This window comes from Vidua chalybeata, chromosome 1 (genome assembly GCF_026979565.1).
Source record: "Vidua chalybeata isolate OUT-0048 chromosome 1, bVidCha1 merged haplotype, whole genome shotgun sequence".
NCBI classification, from domain to species: Eukaryota; Metazoa; Chordata; class Aves; order Passeriformes; family Viduidae; genus Vidua; species Vidua chalybeata.
In genome coordinates, this window is record NC_071530.1 from 35,328,122 (window position 1) to 35,338,842 (window position 10,721).

Sequence of the window (10,721 nt, forward strand, 5' to 3'; positions counted from 1 at the left end):
GTTTTTCACAGAGTAAATGTTTTCACAGCAGCAGAGTCCACATGTCTCCTGTCCCAACACATTGCTAGGAGAGCCTTAGAGCTCCACAGGACTGTCTGTCTTCACTGTATTGATCCCTGCTGCAGCAAGTACAACAGGGAAACACTTTTAATTAAATAATCACCCACTCTCAAGTCCATCAGTTATTGCTGAATCACAGCTTTCTGGCCACTAAAATCATGTTTTCAACAGTCCTTTCTACACAACCCAGCATTGTTTTGCATGGAAAGGGCAGCGGACTTGTTTTTTTTAGAGTGACTTATTACAGACATGGAGTATTCACACCCAGAGCAATAATTAACATACTTCCAAGATGGCATGGAAAGAGGGAGGTGGGAGTGCTGTTAGGCTTTCCGTTGCTCTGGGATAAAAGCTTTTGTCACACTTTACAGTACCATGCCATTTCCACAAATTTACCCGTAGCAAATCATTTGTTTCTGGGGTGATTCATAGGCACGGCTGTTTCCCGTCTTCCTGGGGGCTTTCTGCAGCACAAGGCTTCTCACAGCCTCAGCAAGACCCGCGCTTGAAGAGGGCTGTCACCAGCATCCAGCCTGGGCTTCTTTTCTGGTGAGAGCGGGTGATAAGGACGGCAGGCTGAACAATGGGCGCTCCTCGACAAGCAGATTAGCCCAGCCCTGCAGAACATCATGTATCTTTTAAGGGATGCTGTCAGGAAGAAAACGGCAGGTCAAATCCTTGGTGGAAGCAAATTAGCCCGGCTGCGTCAGCTGCACTGCGGTTGGTGGAGCAGCGCCAGTTGATAGGAGCTGAGGATGTGACCCTGTCTATCGAGGAAAAGCAGTGTGTATCTGGGGCTTGAACAGTGCTGGAGAAGGGATTACTGGACTCCAAAGCAGCGTTAGCTTTTTGCTCACTTTTCACCACTTGTGCTGCTTCCCACACTGTCTGCTAGGTGCTGACAGGGCTGGGCAGCTCTGGCCTCTGCAAATGCATTTCTGGCTTTCGTGGGATTGCAAAATAACTGCTGTAAGGAGGCTTTCTCACTAAGATTAGAAAACACTTCAAAAGGTTCTTAAGTATACTGAGTTTCTATTACATGGAAGTCTGCATCCCACCCCTTCTCTCTTCAAGTGAAGGTGACCTGATACTGAGGAATAGCAGCAGCAGCATTTGCCCTCTGTGCCACTTCAGCCCACTGGCACTCACCACGGACCAGGACCCTCAAAGGATGTGAATCTGCAGCTTTGCTGCAGGGGCAGCAGAGAGAGGAGGGGACAGACCCTCCCATTCCCCTGCAAGGCACAAACATGATGTTCTCTGCGGGAACATCAAGTGCATTTTGAGGACTGACAGAAATGCCATAGCGCATCACAAGTGCTTTCATCCCCTCACCAGAAATAAAACACGTGTCAGGTCACAGAAGGCTGTTTTCACTCTTACCAACAATGCCGGCTGCTGTCTGGCTGTGAAGGACCTCCCAGCCTCTCCAAAGGGATTTTTATGCCAAGGAAACAAACGTCAACCTAAATGATTCTATGATTTTATGAAAGTGTTTGCCTCTCTTTTCTTCTCAGTGGTTTGGTTATTTTTTTGGTCACTCAAGCCTGAAATAAAAAGCCCGGCTCACTGGAGCCTATTGGTCCAGATACAGCTTAATTTGCTGAGGTTTTGATATCACTCAAACTAGGATTTATCTAGCTTTCATGGATTGTGGCTAAACTTTTTGAACAGTTTGTCCTTCAGGATTTCCCAGATGTCTCAGCTGACACTTTTCTGGCATATATTTCAGGGGAAGAAAGATGTAAAGAAATCTTGTCACTCATCTAACTGGATTTTTTTTTTTTTCTACAGTGCTATAATAGTGTTGATAAATACTGAGAAAAATTGGCTTCAGCTCCACTTTTCTTTCTGTCTGCCAGGACATGTCCAGCTTCAGTTTGCTGGGTGTTCTGCAAACTTTGTTGGCAGGTGGCCTGTACAGTATTGTCCACAGTTTTGGCCTGCTCTTTTCACACTCATTTTACATCCAGGATTTAAAGGGTTTCCCAGAAGTTATCTTTGATTCTCTGACGCTGTGCAGGCGGCATACTAACAATCACATTTAATGGTAGGTTTTCAATTAATGCTTCTTATTCAGTGATCCAGTTGCCAAAGGCTGTTTGTTTCATTAATTTTGGGGAAAATCTGCCCCGATCATTTGCCTGAATCTATTCAGTACCTAAACCATGAAATCAATTTTAAAAGGCCTTAAGGGATGTGCATATAACCCATCGTATAACCCTGAGTGTGTTTGATTCCTAAATTAGGTAAATCACGCCTATTAGTTTGTGGCTAATATTTTGCTTGATAAAGTAGGTATCATGCATTGATGATTCAGAAAAGCAAAGTGTCTTAAGTTTCTATGGATTCAGTTAACACACAAACTATTAAGGGCTGAAACAGATCCATGCTTTTGGCAGATCAGCTAGAGGCATCTGTATCACACTGATGCTGGTTTCTATCAGCCTTCTGACTCCAGATGTGTTTGAACCTAGAGGTATTTGAAATTTTCCATCTTTCCAGGACAAGCAAAGTGCCTTCTCTGGGTTGCCCCATACATAAACATTCAGGAGACACCCTAAGAAACTGACACCTAAATTCACTGAAAACCCTACAGGATTGCTTACAGATGGAGAGGCTTGTTCCATTGCATTTGCAAAACATTTTTCTCTGAAGTATGCAAATGCTTGGTCCTTTAGTTTCTGGGACTAGTGACCAATTTGCTCCACTTGCAACACTGCCCAGCACAACCAAGTGTAGAAAGTTTACACACTGGTACTTGGACACTTCCCAGATGCAATGGCCTTCCCAGAGAAGAGGCTACATATCCTTTCTGCCTGGCTGAGAACTGCTGGAACTGCCCTTAAAGATAATTCAGGTCAGTAGGAGGTGGTGGCAAATTACCATCGCACATACTAGACATCACAGCTGAGAGAGCTTAGTCAGAGGAAGGCACACACCTGTAATGTTAACTGTTTTCCTGTTGGTAACTATTTTCCTGCTATATCTCTAGTCTCTGTGTCTGCAGGCTCTCCTGGGTTCCACACAGATCCTGCAGTTCCCACGTTTCCTCCTCACACATGGTCAGCAATAACACATCTCTTTGTGTCACCAGGGCTCTAGTCACTGCAAAAGGCAGGGTAACACACGTGGGTTTTCTTTTATCAGTAGCTATTGCGGCAATCAGTCACAGTTTTCTAAAAACTGCCTCAAGTGAGAATCAGTCCTGCTATTAGTAATTTGATTTCAAGGTGAGCTCATGGTCATGGCAAGTTCCCAGCACAGTAATTACTTGGGGTGCTTTAGAGCAATGAAAACTCCTGGAGAATTTGATAGATTACTAATTATATCAGAAAGGTTTTTAATGATTACGTTCTGTATAAAGGTGGAGGAACAAAATAAGGCATATATTCTGCATATATCCTGAGTGTTGGCAAATAAATTTTCCTTGCATGAGGGGCCTCATGGTTGCTTTAACCAGAAATATCTCAGTGCTCACAGGAGCTCTGGCTTACTCAGAGTCAACAAACAACTGCACCTCTGTTATGGCACTACCCAAATTCCATACCTCTCTACACCATGCACTTTTATATAAAAATATCCTCTGGAATCTGTGAAGTTTAAGACATTATTGTATTATAAACACACATTATTTATAAATTATTTCACTTATGAGTTTGACACTTCATAAAGTATAATTTCTGGAAAGACGAGCACTTTTGAGAAAATCTTCTCTTTGAGGAGAAATGTAAATAGTCATATGTTGATATTACAATACTGAGCTCTTCATTAAAGTAGAATTAGCTGGAATCCAAACACACTGGGCCTGAATTTGCTCTATTCTTCAAAAGGATAAGGAATATATCCCTTGCACAGCAAATAATGCAAAGTCCAGTTCCTAAGCCTCTTTTTATAGTTAATTGACTTCTTCCCTGGCCTGAGGACATTTGGTGATGAATGATAATCTAAGTACTACAGATCTTCATTCCTAAAAAAAAACCCTCTCCTAACTTTGATGTACTTACTGGGTTTGATTTTTTTTCATGGTATTTGGTAAACACTAAGACTGGAGAGGCCCATGCTTGGTCTTTGGTAACTGGGCACCTCAGTCACTATGAGGTACCTTATCTGCACAAAAGCTGAGCTCTCTCCTGCTGCCAAAGAAAACTGCAGCAGCTCCATTTACTTCAAGAGGAGTTGGAAATATGGAGCATCTACTGGAAGACCAGACTGCTCATATCCAATGCATATATGGAGGCTTGGAAATTTTGGCCAGAGCGTCTGACTTTTTTTTTTGGTCATCTACACCTGATCTCATGCAACTGGTGAGACTGTGCCATAAGGGAGAGGTGTCATTGCACAAACAGACACACATTTGTGCAAGAACAACCATGAGAGGAAACATCTGCATTCCACCACTCCCAGCAAGCCATCTTAACACCATCTGTAGGGTTTTTTGAACTATAGGTGGTCTGTGATTTTTAAGAGTTCCTTCTTCCCAGGACACAGTGTTTCAAACACTGCCCATAGCAGCACTTCTTGTCCATTGCTGTAGTGCAATACGCTGACATGTCCCTTGGTTTCCACAGCAATTTCATGTGTATGGACAATTCTGTCCCATAGTCTTTTAGCAAACTTATTGATGGCAGTTCTAGCACACCTCCAAAGTGAAGGGAGTGACATGAGCTGCATGTCACAACCACATGAAGCCTGTTCACCACAAAGCAGAGAGGTCTGGCAAGTAGCACAGAGCAAGGAACAAGGAACCCTTTCAGGCATTGGGAAGGAAGGCCAGCAGGTTTGAGACTATCCAGGTAGTTTACTCAAGTAAAATACATTGCTCTTCCTGAGTTTAAGACACTGTGATGTTATTCAGAGCTTAACCCCTACATCTGTTGTCTCTTCTTTCCTCAAATTATCCTCCCTAAAAGCTACAGCATTGAAGGCTATTCTTTTTTTGTCAATAAGTAAATCTAACATCCATTTAAATATGTTAGATACATTCTCACCCAAGAAACTAAGAAAGAAAACTCTCCAGCATCATCCTAGATAAAACCAACATGTTTAGCATGCTAGTCTGCATTATTAGCTTCAGCAGTTTTCAGAAGTGATAACACCAAATGCCGACAAAAATAAAACACTGGCTGTCATTTCTTAGTGACTGGTTTTTCTGATTTAGGAACTAGATTATGTAGAACAGATGGGGCCAAATTTTACTCTCATTTGCATCAGCATAAGTCAATTTATTTAAATGACAGCAGTTCCTAGCACAGTTATAAGAGACATCTCTTTTTGGAGCTCCTGGAACATCACAGCTCAACAACAAAAAAAGCAAAGGAACATTTTCAAAAATCTTTGGTTAAACAACCAGTAAAATGAGATTATTTAGGAAGTATATAGTGCTGTCACTCAAAACATGTTATCACCAGCACTCTATGAAGATGGAATAATATAAAAATCCAGGGAAATACAGTAACAAATTCAGAGGGTAATGGTAATGCACAGAGGAGCACCAGGAAAAAAGAATGAAGCCACCAAACAGAAGCAGAAATATCACAGAGTGCAGACAAGGAAGACTCCTTGCTCAACTTGAATATATGTTCTAGTTTTATACAGAGAACAAGTTCTTGTACCTCTTTAATATGAACAGAGGATTTCTACCAATGTTATGTATGTGTACATAGGTGTATAAATATATATGGGAAATTAGTACCACATCTTAAAAATGTAACTGGGGTTTTAATATAAATACTGCTTGGTGACTATGTCATGGAACAAATCTATTTACTCTATCAATGTTTATTTATGTGGCTGATCTCCTGAACACGACCTGCACACAGCTGAACAGATGCATTTTCTTCATGTTCATGTTTGCTGTTCGCTGTTTCAGGCTTGTCTGTTTCTAAGGACAGGGTATCTGAGGAAATTGAAAGCACAGGGTCAGAGGAAGAACACAATGGATTTCAGAGGCTTGGCACAGGAAAGCTGGGAAATCTGCTTGATTGAGGATATCTACTGTTCTGGCCTGAAAAAAACACACATTTCATGCCCACATGTCCACCACATGTCTGCAGTGCAGCCAAGCTCTGCTGGACAGGACTCTCAGCAGTGTAACACTGACCCACACCTTTCAGAAGGGATTTATCTAGGCACATATGGTAAGTAGTTTCCTGGCGTGCCAACCAGAATCACTGAAAAAAAGCAGCCAGTTGCAGTGAAAATACAGGAAATATCCCATGATATCCCTTGCAGGAGACCTGAGCCTTCCAGTATGGAAAGCTCTCACACATTGCAGGATGGCCAACACCATGGCCTGGGTGGTAGCTCATGGGAGCACTAGCATGGGGCTCACAGGACCACATCAAGGCAGTGCTGGTGGGAACTGCATGTCCCTGCAGCACAGTGGGAAAGGATTAACCATCCTGAACAGAAGAAGCCTTCTCCATTTTCAGCAGAATGAAGCTAATTTGGAGAAACTGTTTCTGGGAAGAATACACTTCTGTTCAGGCAATATTCCGTGTGTGCTGGATTTCACACACAATTTACCAGACTCAGGCAGGTATCTTAGTTCAGTCCTGCCAGTGCTGACAACATCTGCCTCAACTCCAGCCAAAAATCCCTTATTCCCTGCACTCACCTGTCTAGTTAAAAAGGTGGTTCCCCTCGAGGACCTGCCTCACCAGCACAGCCCTGTCACTGGCATGTCCCCCCTCCACCTGGCCCAAGCTGACAATCAGATGAGCTGGTTCAGAGGGTGTGGGATGGGATTCAGTGGAAACAAGCTTCCCCTATTACTCTTGGTTCCCCTTTGCCAGCCACAGAGGTTTTGAGTTTTTCCTGTCTATTGCACCAAAGCGCACCTTATTAGTAGATGTGTCAGCCTGTAATTTGTTCCACAAAGTGAGCCCACATGCCTGAGTGGTTCTGTTCCCCTTTCTTTCAACAAAGCCAGTCCATCCTTTAATTCAATTACAGCCTTTTATAGCTGGCTTCCTCGCAGATCCCCAGCAAACCATCCTCTTTTCTTTGCAGATGATAAGCGTACTAGCACCCTGGATTCTTGAACTCAGTTTTTATGCAAGCTACAAAGATAAGAGGACTGTGTTTTTTCAATCAACACACACTGATCCTCTGAGATGAAGAGCTCTTGTCCTGCTCCAGAAAGCCCTCTTTGCTTTAGAGGAAAGAAATGCTCTTCAGTGTGTGCTCAGCACTTGCGAGACCCCACAATTAAGTAATTTCCTGAAGACCACTAAGTGAATCAGAAACAGTGCCAAGAACTTAATACAGCTTCCTGAATCCATCCCCTGCTAACCATGAGAACAAAACCATGCTCTGTTTACACAGAAATTAAATGTCACTGAAGTTTTACTATTGCACGACTGCCTTCCATTTATAATTAATTTTTCTCTCAGCTCTCTTTTCCACACTTTTCATCTGGAGCATTAATTTCCCTGTTGAAGCTGCATGTTTTCTAGAGGTCCCAATTGGAGAATTGCAGCTGCTGGCCAGATATGGGCCCTGAATGGCTTTGTGTGCCAGCATCCCCCTTTCCTCCAAAGGAGACATCACCTTCTCCAGTCTCTTCTGTCTTTCTCCCAGCCCCTGCACTGGATTTGTCTGGGGTCTACTTCAGGAGGGAGTAGGCTGAAAAGGAAAGAGGACACCCTTCTCCTCACCTCTCTTTGAAATAAGGGTCTCATAAAGACAGGGTCCACAGCCAAGACTAGGCAAAATCTTCTCCTAGGCAAAGTCTTCTCTCCTCTGTCAAAACAAGGGAAGAGAGACATTCTACGACCCAGTGTCTTCCCTTTGCAACTCCTACTTCCTGGAGAAGGGCTAAGTTTCAGGGTTGAGGAAAGATTCAACATCTTGCAGTCCAGAAATTGAACTGGAGTGACCTCAGCTATAGTGGTCTAGACCCAAGCAACATAAGGGAATACTGCTGAGCTGCTGTTTATGTCATTTCCACCCCCATCTCTCCAGCATATGGTCTTTTCCTCTCCTATTTGCTGTCAGAATTGATACTGGCTATATCAGAGTCTCAGAGGGGCTTTTCCTGTCTTTGTACTATTTATCTTTTCCCACCTATGGTTGCTCATCCAGTACTGCAAGATCCCTGCTTCTTAAACCACACACGTTTGCATGCTCCAATCCAACTGAAAATGAATCCACATCCAATCTGCTGGCATTTGCTCCACACACTGCTGTGCTGAGACTCCTTTGTCACCCATGGCAATGCTATCACCCCCTTAGGCTTGTTGTCTCTTCCAAGGGACCACAAGCCACAGCAGTACTGGTCCCCAAATGCACAGTGTTGGCTGGGGGTGGGAGTTTGCTCAGTTTCAGTCTGTGCAGCTCATGTTTTTTACCTAGCCTGTCAGAGATTCACATCACTTTCTGCCTCAGGTCTGCTGCCACGTCTCAGAGAACTGCCCGCTTCTGTGAGCTTCACCACAGCTGGGGACATTCCTCTCACGCTGTATTTTGATAATCTTGTCAAGGGTTTAGCCTTTACAGAGTGTTTTGCTGTATAAACTCATCCTAGTCTCCTACCAAGAGTTTAACATTTTCCCTAAATGACTATGTTGGCTCATTGGGCCAATCACTTACTTGTCTGTGTTCTTGCCATCCTTTTGGTTTGCCACTTACAAATACATTGCTCACATTTCATGGGCTGCCACTGCCATTCCAATGCCCATAATACAGTTTCATATCTAGCTGCATTCTCTTAAATTAAGTGGAAACTTTCACAATCATCAAATACTTTAGAGAAAACAATGATCAGAAATTAGATTAGTTTTACTTAACTAACTTTATTTTGCAACCCATTGCTGCAGTTAGAGAACTGAGTCACTGTTTAAACTCTCTCCAGTAGATCTTTATATCCCAGAGAATTTTAGCCCTGGAAGGCAGAAAGCTTCCACGCTCCCTTTCAGGGAATATTCTCACTTTCTTTTAATCCTGGTTCTCTGTATTGCTCAGCAATTACTCCAAACCCTGAATTCTGTGCTCTTGGGCTGCTTCCCTCCCAGTCCTAGTTATAATCAGATGCAGCCTCGAGCCTGCCCCAAGAGAAATCTCTTCACTGTTTGGGCATCAGCTCTGACTGACTCTTGCACAGACCTCTCGGGAGCGCCAACCCCTCACAAAGGCAAGCCCACAAAAAAACCCTTGAAAAGCAGAGATCAACACTGTTATCAGTCTCAAGGAAGGAACATGGAACCTTTCACACAGATTAAATACAGAGCAGTGAGTAGAAATTAGTAGATTCTGTACAAACAGTGATTTTCTGCTCACACAAGATGGGAGGGAGGAGTAATTTCCATGGTGGTTATGTCAGTATTCACAATATCATCTCTATTTCAAAGAGATCTTCCTAGGTGTCAAGAAATGCATTGATAAGATGAAAATCAAAGCCAAATGACAGCCCCAAATCCATAGATTCTCCCCTCCTCCCCCAAGAAAATAAAAAATAGTACACACTGTACACCAATCTGTTTCTTGGAAAATGGCATATTGCAACACCCAGGGTTGGCTCAGATGCTTCCATAGCAGCCAGACTCTTGCAAATGCGAGCAGTGATTGCTGAGGATAGCACCAGGCTTTTCTCCATGGCAATGCAGACCACTTCTGCTCAGCCATCTGTCTTATCCATCACCTTTTAAATTTCACTGCTGTCCTTGTCCATGCAATTCTGACATTTCATATGGATATGTGCTGCATACAAATCCTCAGTGCAGGATTTCTCTGTAAAACTCCAGGTGCTGTTCAGAGATTTTATTTAAATGAAGTAATACATGTATTATCATCACAGTGAAGATTATAAGAACTTGCTTTTTTCCCTTTTTTTTTCACACCGACTAAGCCAGTTCAATTTTATTTAATGTTACTTAAGAGATAAAAAATGACAGGCTTGCTTACTGAAATATATTCTGTTTTTCATATAGGCACCACTCAGGCTGCTAAATCTGCTCCTGGATGCCAAGGAGTTACATAATAATGATAATTACCTTGCATTTCTATGGTATTTTCATGTCATGAGTGTGTTCTGTGAGCTGAACATGGAAATAAATGGAAATGCCACCATTCCTAGGGATTTTACAGCCACTGCGAGTGCTAGATAGATAATAAGGAATGATAACCTATCTAAATGAAATCCTTTGGGCAGGCTTCTTTGGAATGCAAGCAGCTACGGAGCTGCTATTTTCAGCAAAAAATTTTGGGATTTACTTAAAGCTTCTGCTTTTGAAATTATGAGATTACAAAGATTTTACTGGTAATATTTCTCTTTTAATCTGCCATTCAGAAAAACTTGAACATAGGAAACTCGGAAACTCAAAAACAAATGGAGGCAACTCCTGCTATATTCAGTTTGAGGCAGTGTTATGATTTGAGAAGGAAGGGGAAGCTGCATCCCTGTTTTCAGTACATGCAGTCAGCAGGGACAGTTTTTGACGTGCTGACTGCAACTTGTCACAAAGACAAGATGCAGCCTTGTTAATTAATGTTAATTAATAGAGATCTGGCAATATCGACTCACAGGGCTTCCAGTGATCTGTATTTTCAAGCAACAGATCTGACTCTGATCTTTGCTCTGAGTAACAAATCATGGAACACCTGAAACCTGTGAGTGTGAAATACATGGCTCCATTTCTTGCAGCCTGTGGCCATATTGT